This window comes from Melanotaenia boesemani, chromosome 12 (assembly GCF_017639745.1).
Source record: "Melanotaenia boesemani isolate fMelBoe1 chromosome 12, fMelBoe1.pri, whole genome shotgun sequence".
Classification (NCBI taxonomy): Eukaryota; Metazoa; Chordata; class Actinopteri; order Atheriniformes; family Melanotaeniidae; genus Melanotaenia; species Melanotaenia boesemani.
The window spans coordinates 2,767,731-2,786,840 of NC_055693.1; the positions used below are offsets into that span (position 1 = coordinate 2,767,731).

Below are 19,110 nucleotides of genomic sequence, written 5' to 3' on the forward strand. Positions count from 1 at the left end.
TGAGGCAGCTCTCTGAGCTGTGGGCTGAAAGGCTGTCAATGCACCGAGATGTGACATGCAGATAAAACAGTTTTTATCAAGAAAATTCAAGTCAAACAGAAAACAACTGGGTGGAAGTTTTAATGCTTTTTCCATCAGCAAACTGTAGAAAAGCATGAGGGGACGTCCCGCCTCTGAGAGCTGAAGCTGAAGGTTACAAACTGCAGCTCATCTCAGTGTGCATGAGAGTGTGTTTCATCTGCAGCTCATCACTCTGTCGCTGGAAAATGAGGTTTGTCTGCAGTCTCTGATACCTCAGGCAGGTTTGAGGTTTACAACATGGATTACTGGTGTGAAAATTTCAAGTGAAAAGGTGAATCCCTGTGAGGTTTTGGCAGCATTATCTGCTGCACATAAAAAAGAGGATTTAGATCTGCAGCTCACAGCTGCAGCTTTATCTCCTCTCTGCTGCTGCACAGCTGCTGAAATTCTTCATCCTCTGCAGAAAACTGCAAGCATGCATCCCACACTGTTGACTGTGTGTAACACGTATATAAAAACAGAATGCAACAATTTACAAATCTCATTAAACCATATTTTATTCCCGAACATAAACATAAAAGTTTGACCGTTTCATAGAATATATGAGCTTATCTATCTATCTATCTATCTATCTATCTAGCTATCTATTTATCTATCTATCTATCTATCTATCTATCTATCTATCTATCTATCTATCTATCTATCTATCTATCTATCTATCTATCTATTTATCTATCTATCTATCTATCTAGCTATCTATTTATCTATCTATCTATCTATCTATCTATCTATCTATCTATATATCTATCTATCTATCTATCTATCTATCTATCTATTTATCTATCTATCTATCTATCTATCTATCTATCTATCTATCTAGCTATCTATCTATCTATCTATCTATCTATCTATCTATCTATCTATCTATTTATCTATCTATCTATCTATCTATCTATCTATCTATCTATCTATCTATCTATCTATCTATGCTACATGTCTGGCTGTTCAGTATGTCTCAGTATGATCAGTAATACCACGACTCACCACTAGATGTCAGAATTAATATCAAAATGAAATTAACTACAGCGGTTTGTAAGTGGACCAGGTGCTGACTTCCAGACCAGATCCTTTCCTACCCTATCAGAATAGAATAGAATAGAACAGAATAGAATAGAACAGAACAGAATAGAATAGAATAGAATAGAATAGAATAGAATATCATTAACTCATCTGGACTGGTTGGATGAGGCTAATTTCTGGGTTGGGCAGTACAGGAAACAGGGGTGCGGGAACGCGCAGGCCGTGGATACGCGCTCACGCTGAGTTTTTTGGGATCCGGTGTAAAGGATCTGAACATGTGTGAAGTTATATTCTGTATACTGGAAATCAAACCTTTCCAGTTTCACAATAAAATGTATGGCTGATTAAAACCAGATCAATTTTTATCATTGCATAAAAAAATCTATAAATAGTCGTAGAAAACATTCCAAACCACATTTATAAGGTAGATTAAAATATTAATTAACATATTAATAGTGATTACAAAAGGTTTTGCTTATTGCTACCCACTTTTTAGGGCAGCATTATATAATAAAATGCTGACATTTAATATATTTTTCCCTTTTAAAACATTTTTACAAACAATTTATATGTATATATTTCAGAGGCAATATTTTGTCTCAGCATTGATTTGTTTTATTTTGTTTTATGATAAAAATCACAGTTTTACATTAAAAAACGCATTTTTAATTAATTTATTTGTGTATTCGTTTTTACCTATTCTTTCGTCATTAACACATTATTTAGTTATTTATTTGGTTATTAATTTTCATTTAATTTTTTGTCTATTATCAATTAATTTAATTTGGTCAAATGATGCCCTGGTTTTATGGTCTAATATTTCGTTAGTTAGTTAGTTAGTTAGTTAGTTAGTTAGTTCTGTTCTGAGGTTTTATTTTGAAAGTCTCTCCCGGAAGTTCTCCCTCTGCCTGCCTCCATCCAGATATTCCCGTAGCGGTGTCGGGATTCAGTGTGGCAGGCAAGAAGCAGTGAAAGCAGCACAATCTGGGATATATCTGGGAAAAGGGCAGGCGGTGAAAACTGGGACCGAACCGGCAGTAAACCCCGGGGAAACTCGGCCGTCTCTCTCTGGAGCTTCCTGGCGGACTCCTCCGCTCCGTCTCCCCACTGCTGGCTGCGGTTTTTCTCCCAGAAACCTTCCTGGATCCGCACAGTAAGTAGCTCGATTTCTCCCCCCTCCCTCCTCACCTAAACGCATCCACATCCCAGCTCATCCCCCTGCTTTCTCAGTTTCTCCTTCTCCCTCTTTGGTTCTGGAGCTCTTCGTCGCTGCGGACGGAGAAGGACAGCGGATCTTCCTAATTAGCATCCACCGCAAAAAAAAAAAAAAAAAAAAGAAAGAAAAGCCAATTAAACCGTTAGTGTCTGCATGTGCTGAGGAGGGGTGGTGGGGGGCAGATAAAAGGCTTTCATTCACCTCGGATGGTTAAACGCACACGCTGATTGCTGCTTCTGGGCCCCGTTGTTCATTGTGCGTGTGCGTGTTCATTTGTGTGTTGGGCGCCGCAGGGCCTACAGGGGGGCCCACTCCCGGCCTGGATGCGCAGGGTCGCCGGGGAGCTGCAGCCGGCTGACAGCGCCGTCCCAGCAGCTCGGAGGCCGGGCGTGCTGGCTGACACAAGCAAGGCGTGGCGTCCACGGAGCATTACACACACATGGGCGTGTTCCCCCCCGCAGCTGCCTTACAACTCACTGGTAACAGGTCCGGTCCAATCACATCCGTTTACTGCACAGATGTGACCCTGCTCATATGATGACGTCATCCGTTTTCTTTTATTTCTCTTTATATGTATAATATACCTGTGAGATGTTTTCTGTAAGAAGTAAGCTGACTAGGGGCTGCCCCCAGCCTCGATGAAGTCTTTTAATATTTAGCCTCATCAGACATTCAGGTCTACCATCTGTCTGTCTGTCTGTCCTGATGGTTAACCTGCTTTTCCTGTACACACAGACCTGTTATGAGGACATAATAAAAGGTCATCAATTCCATATCAGGCATTAAAATGAAATAAATGCAGCCTGAGATGAACATATTACACATTGCCATTATTTTAATGTTAAAGTTTATTACAGTGCTATTAAGAAAAAGGCCAGACATGTATGGATTAGTTAGAAGGTTGCAGGAGACTGGCCTCTAGATCCCTAAAAACAGAACATGGCAGCACAGCTTAGGTTTAAACAAACCACAAAACTTCTGGAACAATGTCCTTTGGACAGACCAGATCAAAGCGGAGATGTTGGGTCAGACTGCACAAAAACAAACGCAGCATATCAGCACAAACACCTCATCAAGCACGGTGGTGGTAGGATGATGGTCTGGATTGGAACACCTTGCAGTTTTTTAGCGGACCATGAACTGCCCTGGACACCAAAGTATTCTAGAGTCAGATCCGAGTCCATCTGTCCGACAGCTGACCTATAAAAGGTGATTTAGATTTTCATTTGCCAGATTCACTTTCTTTGCCCTAGAAGTTGATCCCTAATTTTGTATAGTGGAGTGCGACAGTGTAGCTGTAGATCCTCCAGCATGTGATGATTCACATAACCTTTGTAAACACTGACTGAATACTAACGAGAAAGTCCTATTTTTGGTGAATATATTTAGCTGCTATGTGCTTTTATTTTGACAGTAGTTGTTCCAGGGTGGAATTTCCTGTTTGAGTCTGACTGACATGAATAAAAAACATCTTAAACTGATACTAAACTCTGGGGAACTATAAGCATGTTTTCCAGAACATGTGATAACACACAAGCAGAAGTGCAAGGTTTTGCTCAAAGTCTTTTGATGTTTTTCAGCTAAACTCAAATGAATTACTATATTGGCATGGACAAAAAGATAATATTGGCTTTACCAAAAAAACAACTACTGAGTTAGCATCAACAAGACACCGACATCAACTAGCCTAAATACAAAAACATTAGCCATAACATGGTAATGTTTGCCTTTTAGCCTTTGTTAGCCCATATATGTTAACATAATAAAGATTAGCCACAATGTTAGCCTAAACAGGATAGAATGATTGGCCATTTCTTTTAACAGATTAAAAGAAAGATAAGCGCACTTGCTATTTTAATTTAAATTTACCATTAACTTTTAATGTTAAACTTAACATTAGCCTGGACTGTACAAATGTAGCTACTGTTCTGCACAAAGCTAGAAGTTTAGCTTCTACATTAGTCTGCACAACGGTTGGATTAGCTTCACCGGTGTTATTTTTGCTAAACATGCTATTAGCCTAAGCTATATAACGTTAGCTGCTGTTTTGGACAAAGCTAGAAGTTTAGCAGCTATGTAATATGATAATGTTAGCATAGATAAGATGGAGGCTGTGCTGTTTGCCTTGACAAGACCGTTTTAATTACTTGATTCTAAGTGGAGAACATTACTTAAATAAGATCATGTTTGCTGCTATGTTAGCATAAACTTAAAAATATTAGCCTCTAGATTAGCCTGCACAGGATCAGCTGCTGGATTAGCTTTACCAAAGTCATTTTAGCTGCAATATTAGCATAAACAATATAACACAGTTGTGTTAGCATTAACTTAAACTTTAACATTACATTAGTTAATATGAAAGCTTGGTTAAGAGCATTTTAGTCACTTTGTTTACAAAGGGTGTTCCCTCTTTTGTTTCAGGTGGCCTCTATCACGGTTTGCTTGCTGGCTTTTGGTTGTGAAATGTAAACTATTTCCATGTGCAACTTTCTTTTTTATTTTTCTTGTACTTCCTACTGTACAACGTTTTATACTGACTGCCTTATTTATTCAGATCAGATCTAGTGTACCAGTGATGCTACTGAGACGTGTGTGAATGAACACATGCTACATGCTCAGTGGCAGCCATCATTCAAGATATGTAAATCTCCATCCAGCTGATTCTGGTAGTGAAATTGAGATGGAGTTTAGCTTGATATCAGCTTGTTTTGCTGAACAGAAGGACAATGAATACCTTGTGTGAAGCTAATTTACTTTTTATCCCTGATGATGGGAGGTTGTGGTGTCTAACTGCACCCATCAAGGCTGGAGCATAATCGCTCTGACAGTCTTGAGGCATCCCACCTCAGTAACACAGTTGCATGCAGGAAAGTGGGGCAGAATTCAGTCTCTCCAGATCGGACTGCTAAGGGGTTAACTGGAGTATAAAAATCCCTACTGCCCTACTTCAGTGAAAGGCTGCTCCGAATCTATGTGGCCAGCTCATGAACTGATCTGTTTCTGCACCGCACCCTCAAACAATCCATCTAACACAACAAACAGCGCTCTTTTTATACATTTTTCTTTTAAATTTGGTCCTTTTTTCAGCCTTTTTGTGATTGGTAGATGAAAATAAGCTCATTAGTAGTGGAAAAGGTAGTGCAGGGATTGGATTAATTCAGCAGCCCAGAGGAGCAGGACCAAATCTCACCTCAGGTGGAGGGATTGACCCAAAAAGAGAAGGACAGCTGGGATTAGAGTTGAGCTCGGTTGAGGTTATTTCTTTATCCAGCCTTCTTCTGACAGATGTTTGAGCCTGGACTATGATTTCACCAATACAGAATTAAACTGAACAATAATTTACCTTAAAGAAGGATAAATGAAGTTATAAATGATGACGTAGGACTGTGCAACATATCAAATGTTGATTTTGACTCTAAACAATCACAAAAACAGTAAAAAAAAAACATTATTAAAATAATTTTTCTGTATTTTCTCACCTTCTGAGTGACTTGCTTACTTCTGCCACTTCCAGAGACGAATCTGGCAAATACCGGAAGCAGACTCTCCGCCATCCCTTCTCACTACTAACACTTCCTGGCCAGTCAGTGAGCAGCCGTTGTAACTGCAGGATGTTGTCCAGGCAGTTTGGTCTGCTTGAGTAAACATCAGTGCAAAAACAAACCCAACCAAAAAGCCAAAGAAGGCGCAACATTTCTCGGTGTTTCCTGCCCGATCGAACCGAGTCCCCCGGACTGTCCTGGTGTTCATGCAACCTGGATGTTGTCCAGACTCCTACTTGATGCAGCACTGATGTTTGCTGAGGTGTAATCGTTGCAGGCCCGCTGTAATGTCGCCTTCAAATTTTCAGATGGCCCAGTTATACTTCATGAGGTAATCAATCATTTAACGCCACAAACATGGTTGAACAAAGTCGTCCGGCTGTGACAATCGAAAGGGAAACTTTTTTTAACTGGAAATAGGTTTTGATATATAACACTTTTCTACTGGATGTCTCCAGTCGTGGTCTGGAATGACAATGCTGACAGTCGGTTATTGTTTCTGTCATTTTCTGTCATCATCTGGTCGAATTCTCTCCACCATCAAGGAAGAACATCTTTATTCCTAGAATATCTCCATAAAGTAAATAATAGATTTAAGCTCCGAGCACAGGATTGTGTTGAATCTGATCATAATCCATTAAAATAACTAGAATAACCTCAATATGTTAACTAAAGATGATAATACTTGATATTTGGATAATTCAGGGCTTTTCTTTGTGCATGAGTGAAGCCATCAAAGAGCCTGTAAGCTCTGCAGTCATCTTGTTAACATCTGACGTCTGTATTAGCAGCTCTGCATGTCACTATTTCCTTCTGATGACTACAAGAGGTCAAACCAGGCCAGTATGTGTTGTTGTTTTCTTCTTCCTTACTGTCAGGAGAAGTCAGGAAATTCCTCATGGTCCCAGGAGTGATGCAGATGGAGGGTGTGAAGAAGCTGCAGAGGGACACTCAGGACTCATTTTCATGTGCAGTCTTTCATTTTGTTGTTATAGTTAAACTGTTACAGCAAATGCACGTTACCCTTTTTTTCCTGCCGCGTTCTTCAGGTAATTTGAGATGCGGCATTTTAGAGACGTCATTTTCATTTGCGAGGTGCCTCTTAAATCCACGTTTTCACAAATGACACGCTTGTTGCTGTGCTTTGGGCGGAAAATGTCTTGTCTGAACAGCGATTCACACATGGATGGATCTTGTGGTGGTGAGTAACGCAGCTCCTCTGAGGCAGAGGGCCGTGCAGCCCGTTTTTGCTGTGTCAGAGCTAAGCCAGGAGAGACGTTAAACAGCATCAGAACTGGAGGAGGAAACTGCAGTTGCGGTTTGTTGTGTTTGTTAGTTGCAGAATCCTGGACTTCACAAAAGCATCTCCTCCATTACAAACCATTTCTTTCCCTCTGGTTGTGGAAAATGTTCAACCCTCCACCAGACCTGTTTCCAATGATCTTCAGTCCAGTTCTTGTGTCATGTGACCTACCTCAGCCGTTTTTCCCTGTTTCCCTTCCTCAAGAAGGGCTTCTTGACAGCCACGTTTCCATGGAGACCATTTCTGATGAGGCTAAGGTCAACAATAGATGGATCAGCTGAAGGTCCAGATGCATCTCTCAGGTCCTGGTTCAGGTCTTTACTGGACTTGTTCCTATTTCTTCAGGGCATCATTTTCAGGTCCTGTTTATCTGCCGTAGATAGTTTTTAGTCCTGACTCTTCTTTTGTCCTCTACGTGTCCAGTTTCTGCCTCCATACTGAGATAAGCCAGGTTTCCAGCTACCAGCTGTTTGGGAATCACCGTGTTGCTGCTGAAAGCCTGTTTTCTGTCTGTCAGACGGTCGGATCTTTGCTGTTTTTCACACATGGAACTAGGGCTGGGCGATATGAACCTAATCTAATATCTCGATATTTTTTACCTGAATCACGATCTAAGATATATTTCTCGATCTTCTTCTTTTTTTTTTTTTGTCAAATAACCGAAGAGACAGCTCTAAATTACAGCCTTCAGTGCTAAATATACTTTTATTAAGGATCAGCAGCATATCTGCATTTAAACAGCTGACTGAAATTAAAGTACCTAAAACAAAATAAATGAAAAATACTTTTCAGTGACCATAACAAAAATACAGCTGTGCAAAATGCAAAACAAAAGATGCTTTTAACTCAAAACAAGCTATCTCGATATAAACGATATTCCCTCCTTCTATATTGTGTCTGATAAAGTCTCGATATATTTGAAAATCTCGACTCATTGCCCAGCCCTACGTGAAACTAAAGAAAATGGGAACAAATGTCTTTGTGACAGGCTGCTAGTAACAAGAGCCAAAGATCCTGGTTAATACTAACTACCTCTTTCCTAAGTTGTCTGTGTCGACACACCACTGGTTCATCCCTTGAGTTAGGAGCTTTTTCTCTGCTTGAATGACGTATAGGTGGCTTAATAAACAAAAGAAAATAATCTCATGTATTTATAGCTATTTTAGCCCAAATATGGTATCATTATAAAGATAATCTAAAAAAAGTTGGTATTTAAGTTTAAATGCAGCTATATTAGTTTAAACTTGGTATTAGCCTAAACAATATTATATACAAAACTAGATGACTTTAGCATCTTTGTTAGCCAAAAATTGATCATATTGGCATAAATACGATGTAGGCTGCATTCTTTGCCTAAAAGAGATCATTTAATTTTTAATGCATCTAAGATGAGAACATCACTTTAAACAAGATCATGTTATTTGCTTTGTTAGCATAAACATAGAAATTTTAGCTAAATTCATTAACTTAAACAGTATGAACTGTAATATTAGCTTTACCAATTCAACATTAGCATAAAGAAGATTGTTTTAGCGGCTATGTTAGCATAAACTAGATTATTTTAACAGGTATGTTAACAAAAGTCTTTATCTTTATAAAGAAAATATCAGCTGCAGTGTTAGCCTAAACAATCAGTTGTTCCTATTTCAGCTTAAAAAGATAGCTGCAGTTGCTATTTTAGCTTAAATACTAGTCTGAACTTAAAATGAACTCTATTAGCGGAGCTGGAAGACTTCAGCAGATACATGAGTCAAAGAAAAGATCATTTCTTTAAACAGGAATTTCCTGCTATAATAGCATAAATTTGAAAGTGTGAGCTGCCACATTAGCCCAAACAACATCAACTGCTGGATTAGATTTCACAGTTATTTTAGCTGCAACAATAACATAAACGAAATGATGTGAACTGCTATGTTAGCATCAGATGCTAAGTTAAAGCAGAATAAAGCTGCTAGCTACATTAGTCTCCACAAATAGATGTTGGTCACTGTGTTTATCCAAATAAAGTTGCCTTGACTCTCAAGATATTAGCTGCGTAGAGCTTTTTTATGTGTGAATGATTTACAGGTCTGTTAAGTGGCTTAACAAAAAGAAAAAAAACACATTCTTCCTGATGAAAAGCAGAAAAGTCCAACAAACTTTGAAAGGCCTTCAGAAAGCTGGGAAACTATTGATCAAGACCACTTTAAAAGATTACAACAGTGTGGTTGCTGGGAAGGGAAATATGAAGAAATGAGGGGGCGACTATGTCTGATCTGATTATGGATATGTGTGTACAAACACCTGTTGCTGGAATATAAATCACTTTTATGCATTTTCCATGGAAATCGGGACCATTAAAATGAAGGGTAATATTGAGCATGTGGGGGTTAAATCTCTCTCCGAAGTGATTGAAATAAGACGCACACACTCTGACAGCAGAAAATGGTTTGTCTGCTGTTTGTTGTTGAAACAGGCAGCTGGCAGCTAAATGTAATGACTCAGCCCGTGTGTTTCCCTCCCACACACACACACAAACACAGTATTAACGCAGTATCCAGATGAAGTAACAGTACTCCAGTTTCCTGACCCTCCTGCTAGTTTCTGCTCTGTAAACTAAACACAACTAACCAGCGTTAGTGCTTTACATGTACTTCATGACACTGTAAATAATTCAGACTAATTTTACTGGCCAGTTCACAGCTTGAAATGCCAGAAATCCTGCAGGGTTCAGGGGTTACATACTCCAGAAGCTCGTCTCAGACAGCTGAAGGTGTCGCCGTCATGTCTGAATGAGGGTCCTGGTCTCCTGCGTTACAGTTAAGGATCTTCTAAGCTGGACCTGCAACTATTTCTGTATCACTTTTAAAGTTGCATGACCCTGAACTATGAATAGATGTGCAAAAAATGGATGGGTTTTGATGTGAAATCTGCCTGAGACGTTCAGGAGAGCATGCAGAGTTTTTCAACAGTTGCTGTTCACACAGTGCCCCCACAGCTGGAAATGTGATTGGAGTCAAGTGTTTCTCCAGAGCACACAGGACATGATACAAAACGTACAATGTGGACATCGCTGTGTTTTGTTTACAGCAGTGGCTTCCAACATGGAGCCCCCACCACAGATGTCAAGATGAGATTTAAAAAAATCATGACACATTTATTGGATTTTTAATAATCTGTGAGGCTGAAGCACATGAAACGCTGCTGTCAGACAGTTTTTAATGGCAGCAAGTGCTTAAAGAAGTCCTTTAGAGCCATGTACAGTTACAAACAGCTAACTGATGTGTTTTCCATTAAAACAGCATTCCCCACAGACATAGTCACTCTCACCAAAAAGTGGATGCAGGGTCGTGGATCAAACGTCCTGCAGCACAACGACCCTTTAAAAATGTCCGGCGGGGAACCCCAACTATTTCTAAAGCAGATGACAGTCCAGAGGTTTGGGGTGTGTCTTCACACACAGATTTACTCAGCATGTGAACAAGCTTCAGGGGAAATTAAGTCTCGTAACACCAGTCCTGACATGTGCGTATCAAAGGAAACATCAGAGTTGGACATCTGTATTTCCAGCCTCAGCTGGCATGATTCAGCCCTGAAGAAATATTTCAGACAGTAAAGAGTTTAGACTGAAAAAAACAAAAAGCTGGAACAGGCTGTCACAAAGTTCACGTCACGGAGGCTCAACGTGGCCGGTAGAACTTTAGAAATGGAAATAGACTTATTAGATTTTTCTAGTTTATTTTATCCAAACGTTGTTTTAGTTTATCCAAGACAGTGCTTTTAGAGAACATCTGTCAGTGTGTGTGTGTGTTTATGCGTGTGCATATAAAAGTGTGTGTATGCGTGACTCGTGGTTTGGGGGATTTGGATGGGTACGGGTGGATTTTTTTTTACGCTATAACTTCATGTTTTTTATTTAAAAAAGCTTTAGAAATAAAGATTGATTCATGTTGAACATTAAGTCCTCTTTAGTAGCTGTGATACTTTGACTGATGCATTGATCTTATGAAGTCAACAAGCTCAGCTTCAGCTGAAATATCTACTTGATCATCTACACATCTGCTGGTGAGGAAGGAAAATAAATAAAAATAAGAAAAGTCACCTGTTAGCTGGGATAGATGTACACGTCCCATCTAGTTTACATGTATGGAAAATGGATTCATTTTTCCATCATTTCCTTATTTCTTGGTACCTCTTTTCACTCCTTTATAAAAGTCCAGTATTAACCTGGTTCCAATAAAAAGAATTTAACGTTCAGCCGTCTCAGATTTACTTCTGTTGGTACCAAAAATGTTGTTTTGATTTGAAGCCCAGCCCGAGTTTAACCAATTATACTGAGAGGATATTTCCCTCCGTTATCTGTGTCATTTGATAATCTTCAGTCAAATCCAATTTAAAACAGGTTTAGTGAGAGCTGAATAATTCAGCAGCTACAATCTAAAAATAGCTGCATCATGGTCCAATATTTGGGGTTTTGCGTGTGAGGAGAGAAATGTTTTTGTCAGAGCTTTTTAACTGAAGTTCAGCTCAGTTTTCTGCAGCAGGACTCTGTAATTCCACACAGATGTAGAGTCGTTCTGGCTGCTGGTCCTGTTACTGCACAGCCCTCCTTCTTGGAAAATTTCATCTCATTTCTTCTTTACTGTTTTTTGTCTTATTTTTCCTAGCTATGTTTGTCTTTGGAGCTGCATCGCTGCAGCCAAGCCGCTCTCTCTGTCTCTGTTTTGTCTGCCATCTCTATGTCCCTCGCCCTTCGTGGAGATCCAGGGGCCGGCTGTGCAGCTGGTAATCAGGACCTTCGTTTGGTCTGCGTTGAATGGAGGCTGACATTGTTCATGTATTGATGAAGCTGGAGTTGTGCGACAAGCATTCAAATCTAGAAAATTTCCATCAAAAAGCAGTGGAGTGTGATCCTGATGTGGCTCATGCCTTTAACAAAATTAAAGCATTAAAGTTTAGTAGAAGTTAAAATAAAATCTTAAAATGATCCACAGCCATTAATCTGCTTGCTTTGGGCATTTTAACGTGTTTTCTTGTGGCGGTTGGGAATAAGTTGACCACTAAATCAACCCAGCTAGTAGTGTCTAACTACTTCAGAGTACTTAGTCAGAAGTAGTTATTTAGTTCTTGCCATACTTACAGACATGTAGAGCGAAACAGCGACAATTTAACATCAAAGAAAACATAAATAAATAAATGGATGGAGAAAGACGTAAAAACGTTGTTCCTTACGGAGAAAAATTGAACAATCAGACAAGGCAACCTTATGTAGACGAAATCTAGACCTTAGGCGGACCTGGCCCATCCGAGCATGGAGAACGCTCCCAAAAATGTAAGATGTGTGCATCTGGTGAGGCTGGATTCTGTACTACCTGTAAGCTGTATATTTACACATACACCGGTCAGTCCACAACATGCACCATTTTATTAAGAAACAGGTTTCTCTCCTTCACAAGGACCTAACAAGCTTAGTGGCACTGGGCTGCTTAAAATAGTGTATTTGGTGCCTCTCAACCTGAGGTGTGCTAGCCGTCTGGTATCCTCAAGCTCCTCATCATGCTGATGACATCCTCCAGTGAAAGCAGGAGTTTTGACTTCAGCACAGTCTTCCATCCCCCACAATAACTTAAATAAAAAATATTTTACATGTACTGTGTAATACAGAAACCTGAAGACTACACAGATCACACGATGGAACTACTGGAAAACGTAGCTATCAGTGAAAGTTAACAGGGAAGCTATCAGTAAAGATATCGGTGAAGATATCAGTGAAGATATCAGTGAAGATATCAGTGAAGCTAACAGTGAAGCTTTCAGTAAAGCTATCACTGAAAGCTATCAGTGAAGATATCAGTGAAGATATCGGTGAAGATATCAGTGAAGATATCGGTGAAGATATCAGTGAAAGCTAACAGTGAAGATATCAGTGAAGATATCGGTGAAGATATCAGTGAAGATATCAGTGAAGATATCGGTGAAGATATCAGTGAAAGCTAACAGTGAAGATATCAGTGAAGATATCAGTGAAGATATCGGTGAAGATATCAGTGAAAGCTAACAGTGAAGATATCAGTGAAGATATCAGTGAAGATATCGGTGAAGATATCAGTGAAGCTATCACTGAAAGCTAACAGTGAAGCTAACAGTGAAGCTAACAGTGAAGCTAACAGTGAAGCTAACAGTGAAGCTGTGGGAAGAAGAATTCATACTAAACTAATCAGTCACTCCACATTAACATACATTTAAGGCTGACTTTCTACTGTGAAATCTTCGAACAAATAAGCAGACGCGTTGAAATGTTGAATATGTGCCGCCTGGTAACATCGGAGATGTGGTCACTGAAGTTTTGTTTCCATGTTGAAAATAAAAAACTCATACCATGTTGCAATGGTTTGCCATCACGAGAACGGTTGCAGCAGTTCAAAACACAACAACACACAACAGAGCAGATTTTTTACTTTGTTGTATTATTTTGTTTTGTTGGCATCAAAATAACTTCAAGACATAAGAAGTGTTCGTGTGATTTTACACATTTATAATGCTGGGAAATGATTTATCTCAGAATGGTGACGTCCCTGCTATGTAGAAGTCTAAATTTGTCCTTAGTACACTGCCTTACTTCCAGACTGTAAATAGTTTGTAGTTCATCCAGAAACCTCCAGTCTGGACTGGTGGTGGCGTTTGCTCAGCCGGCTGGCTTACAGACGTCTGCGTTACTTCATTTTGCAATGACATCCAGTAAATAAAAAATTTATAGTATATCTTTAATTAAATAATAATTTAACCAGCAGTGGTATAAAAAGAGTGACTTTGATTCATATTTTATAACCTGGATGTCTTAGAGAACGATGTACAAGGCATTTTCCCAAAAACAGGCAGAGTGGGTAAAGAAATCTTTTATGGATGAATGATTTAACATAAAAACAAAATGTTAGGTGAACAAATATAAAATCTTTCTGTTTTATTGAGTCTCTGTCTAGGTCCAGGAAAGCCTGAAAATTCAACACTCCAACTTTGTTATGTAGCCGTGAGCTGATTGGTCAGCAGGTGCTTTTTTTTTCTGCCAATCTCTTATGGCAGACATAACCTGCTCAGTTGCCTTGGCAACGTAGGCTAGTATAAAGAGGAGAAGTTTAACTTGACGTTTCCTCGCTGAGCAACAAACCACACTTTGTAGTTCAGGCTCGTAGAAAGGTGCTAATTATACCCCGAGTTCTGCCTCGCAGGCTTTAATGTCTGTCTCACTGATGTATGAAGGACATGATGATGTTTTATAAAGTGTGTGTGAGGGTGGAACAAAGCGAGAGTGTGTTTGGGGTTTGGTGGCCGGTCTGTCGGCCGGGTTTGAAGAAACTGTTGATGTTAAGGGTTGTGGGTGTCGCGCCTGTGTGTGTTTTCCATTGCTGAACCTGTGTGTGTGTGTGTGTGTGTGTGCGTGTTATGCATTGCAGCACGCCTGGAACAGCTACTGTTTTTCTGTTCTGGCTCTTCCACACGTGAAAACACAGGCACACGTGAAGCGGGTCCAGACCAAACCACAGCTACCCTCCACGTCCAGCTCCGGTGCAGATGGAAAGTATGCGAGCTTTCTGTTTGCTGCAGACGTTCGTCTTCCTGTGAGGGAAAAATGAAAAATGCTGCCGACCACCGCTGAGATTCAGAGGTTGTCCTCACACGGGTCAAAGGTCAGCAGTGATCAGCAGTGATCAGCAGGGATCAGGAGTTTTACCCTGAAACTTTGTTAAACTGTGTGAGAGTTTAAGTGGGAAGAAGCAGATTATCCTAGTTTGGAAAGACTGTGATGAAGGAAAGAATGAACCCTGTGTAGGTGCCTTTCAGTGGGGGACGTTCTGCCCACAGCAGCTAAAACAAACCACTTGTATCTAAACGGGTCTTTCTCTGTTTACCTGAGTGTAGCAGCGATGATATCTACCCATGTTCCGGTGGCATTAACGGAGACGGGCTGATACAGACTTGAGAGAAGGGGTATTCATCTAGAAGTCAGTCCAACACCAGAACTCAAAGTCTGATTTGTAATGAAGCCTCAGATTAAAACACCAGTCCTGAACAGATACTCTGAACCTTCTTCAGTCTGCACATTTGTCTTCATCAACACTTTGTTTAGGTCTAAAAAGTCTAGTTCAGTAGATTCAGTCATAGTAAAGAGTTTAACATCAGTTTTTGTGTTACTGGTGAAGAATAAGAGAAGATGGCACACAGCCGGGTGATGTTCAGGATGCTGATGTAACTCTGGGTCAGGGGTTGTTATAACGGGACCTGTCAGAACTGGATCTGGTCTTCAGCTGACTGGGACTGTTACTAAATGATAAGCTCCAGGATTCCTGATGATTTCTGTGCTAGATGAAATATTTCTGGGCAGGTCTTACCCTCCTCGTCTTACTCCCGACTGTCTGAACTTTCTCTTCTCCGGGTTCTCTGATGTGTTGAAAAGGTTGTCGACGGTTCCTCCGGCAGATGTTGTTTCTGGCAGGAAGCATCTGAGCTGGGGACAGAGGTGGAAAGTTTGACTTTTTTTCCTCGCTATGCGGCATTAGTTTGGGTGTCACAGTGTGGATGGAGGGAAATTCTGCTCTAGACCACAATCCTATAATCAGAGCTAAAAATGGTCTGGACGGTTTTTCTATGGGGGCATAGAAACAAACACACAACAGAAACTATTTCCATGTTTCCACTTTTTCCTCATTTCCAGTTATTCCTGCTACTATTTACCTGCTATCCTCACTAAAGCAACTCCAGCTCAGCTGCTTTGTGGCGCCACCGTGCATCAGAAACGTCTTCTTGGCTTTATTCCAGCCATAGAGGAGCATTATTTTTCTTCTTTTCACACACACATAGAACTTTCTGCTCACTGGTTGATCTTTGGCTGCTCCTGATTGGACGTTACCGTCAATCTAAGCTCTCTGATTGGTGGAAAGTCTGACAGGAAGTGGCTTCATCATCATGTCCAGGTCTAAATAGAGGTCTCTTAGCAACATAGTAGTGATGGTGATGTTTTTATGGTGAAATGTGATAAATAATGCTGTTATCATGGATCATGGTGGATTTACCAGATAGAGTCTTCAGTCTTTCTTCCTCCCCCTCTCCCAGTTTAACCCAGTAGCTCAGTGACCTTGCACTGAGTTGGTGAGGCGATGTTTGCTCTGTCAGAGCTGCAGAGCTCCGTGATTCTTCCTGACATGTCTGCAGTGCGACCGACTCCACTGCAGCAGAACCACAGACCTCTGTGTGTGTCTTCAAATCGGAGAAATTCATTTTCCTGCCGGTGAAACTGAAAACAGAGTTAACGACCAGATAAACAGATTTCTGCCTCTAACGTGATGCAGGGCTGAAACAGGATCACTGTGCAGGTTTTGTTGTGTCAGCATTCTCCTGTGGAAACATTACGGAGCTCTGAGTGGAAGTTCATCTGCTTCCTGATGAACTTGAATCCATTAATCAGCTTTTATTTTAAGCCTTTTTACTCCATCTGAACTTGTTCCTTCGGCTCTGTTTCTTCTGGTTTGTGATGCGACCTGCGAACCGTTTGAATAAAAGAAGCATGTTAGAGGTTTGACTCCGGGGTGAGTTCAGCGGTCAGTAATCTGACCTGACTGCTCGTCTCATCCGGACTGTGCTGCTGTGGTCGTGTTAACTGGTTACCAGGCAGACTACGCCCAGCAGCATCTAGGGTTTGTAAAAAAAGTTGGAGGAGGTGGATGTAGTGTCGCTTTGTCTCTGGACGTCCTTCAGCTGCTGCAGACTAAACATTCAGAAGAGGAGTCGGTGGGAGGAATCTACGACTTCTCTCTGGTTGTACAGAGCTGCACGACGACCTGGATCGAAGGTTGCAGCAGGTTTTTAAAAACAAGCCTAATGAACCAAAACATTTTTAATCACGTGATTTTTGCAGGTTTTTTTATTTTCAGTGACCAACGTGGTGGTTGGAAAAGCCAGACCGTTGTTCAGCGAAGATGTGAGACCTTTCCACAGTTTAGATGTGAGTTCAGCTCTAGATACCTTAGAAAAGTTCAGCTATGAAGATCTTTCATCTTTAAACCAGAGAAATACCCCCCCGTTCAGTTCCTGACATCTGGAGCTATCTGCTGCTTCAGACCAGCTTCTACACGACCAAGCGGATGAAAACATGGAAAACTTGGAAGTCTACGCTGGGTGTGTGGATGGTGGAAGCAGTTGTGATTAAAACCCTGCTACGTGTGCTTGGTGAAAACCAGAGATTTCCAGTTCTGGTCCTCGAGGGCCACCGTCCTGCAGGTTTTAGGTGTTTCCTGCTTCAGCACACCTGATTCAAGTTAACGGGTCGTTAACAGGCTTGTGCAGAACTTGACAAACAGCTGTCATTTGAATCGGGAATGTTGAAGCATCTGAAGCTCCATTTCCACCAAGGCTTACCATTATCTTACCGATCAAAACCAAAAAGGTGGAGCTTTCACAATGCAACCCACTGATTGGTGGAAAGAACCGTAACGTCCCATGAAGCTCTGCAATAAGAACAAAGCAGGAACACCTTCATGTTGAAAAACTCGGTGCCACATGACAAGAAAGACGTCCACTGTTGTCTTGCTTTGTTTCTGGGTCGCCTTCTTCTTCATTATCACTCAAGAAAGGCGTCACGCCACTATGACATCAGCCGTTTTACGTAGCTCATGCATCAAAATGACGACCAGGTAAGGGTACGGTTGCTGTGGAAACGCAGCAGAGATCAGGGTTTACCAAACAAAACCTGCAGGATCCCTTATGGACGGGAGTTGGACATTCCTGGTGCAAACAAACTAAAACTGGCTGTTTGATTCCATCATAGCTGAGATTCTTCGTAGGAGTGCAGGTCTACATGCACAAAAACAGGATCATTTTATCAGCTGAAACTCAGATTTTATCTTAACATTATTTAGAAAATGTAATTATTTGTATATTGTATGTTGTTTAGGGCCGTGGTAACCTAGTAGTTACAGAGGTGGGCTTAGGTCTGGAGAACCTGGGTTCATGTCCCCGGGCCCCTGAGCAAGGCCTTAACCCCCGACTGCCGGGCCCTAGCAACCAGGATGGGTCAAATGCAGAGAAAGATTTTCCCAGCTGGGATTAATAAAGTAGAATAAATTAAAATGAATTAAAATTTAATTAAAATAACAAATAATTATCTTTTAAATTCCGTAGATGTTTTAAACAAGTATCTTCTTGACTGGGTGTGTGAGCTTAATGATTCATCATTTTAACTGGAATAAACCCTCCATAAAAACATCTCCTTCATTTTAAAATATTTACAGATAATCTTCACTGAAGCTTGGCAGCACAGAAATGATCTGCAGGACAGTGGTGTGGAAAATGAGCCACAACATCTGGAAGCTCTGAGCCAGCGAGGTTCATATGAGAGACCACAAGTGAAGAATATTTATAGTGGAAAGAACATGTTATTAAATCAGCCATGACAACCATGCGGGCTGTTCGGAAACGGCGTTGTTGGCCAATTCCTCTGGATACTTTCCTGTGAAGTAATCGATTGCAACACGGCAGGATGAGGAAGCATTTTCATCGACACATCAGTTTTTATCCCTGAAGAAAGATCTTCATCTTCATCATCGCTGTCACGTAAAGCCGGCTGAAACTGACCACAGTAGTCGCTATAGCAACTCATCCTAACAGTTCTGGAACAGTTCACCTTCAGTCTCGAGTCTATTTTTGCATCTCCATGATGAAATGAGTATTTCTCTGCAACCACGAGGTCTGTCTGAGTAGTTTGGGAGTCGTAGTAAAGGGAACTCTTAAAACATGTTAAGATGTTTAAGTATCAGCAAACGAAAAGTTTCAGGCTCAGACCAGAAATTTATCTAGTGACTAACTTTTCTTTCTCCGTCACACCAGTGCATCCAGAACTTTCCAGGTGTAGCTGTAGGACTTTTATCTGTGTGCGGAAACTCCCTCCTTCCCGGAGCAAAGTGGAGAAAATGACACTG

General features: G+C 40.8%; 1 protein-coding gene across 1 annotated transcript in view; it reads left to right on the forward strand.

Annotated features, from left to right (window-relative positions):
* The first annotated feature begins 2,017 nt into the window (after positions 1–2,017).
* raph1a (Ras association (RalGDS/AF-6) and pleckstrin homology domains 1a) overlaps positions 2,018–19,110 on the forward strand; it is an 82,319-nt gene continuing 65,226 nt past the window's right edge. Inside the window, 1 exon segment of the mRNA XM_042001641.1 lies at positions 2,018–2,254. The gene's annotated coding sequence lies outside the window, so the exon portion shown is untranslated.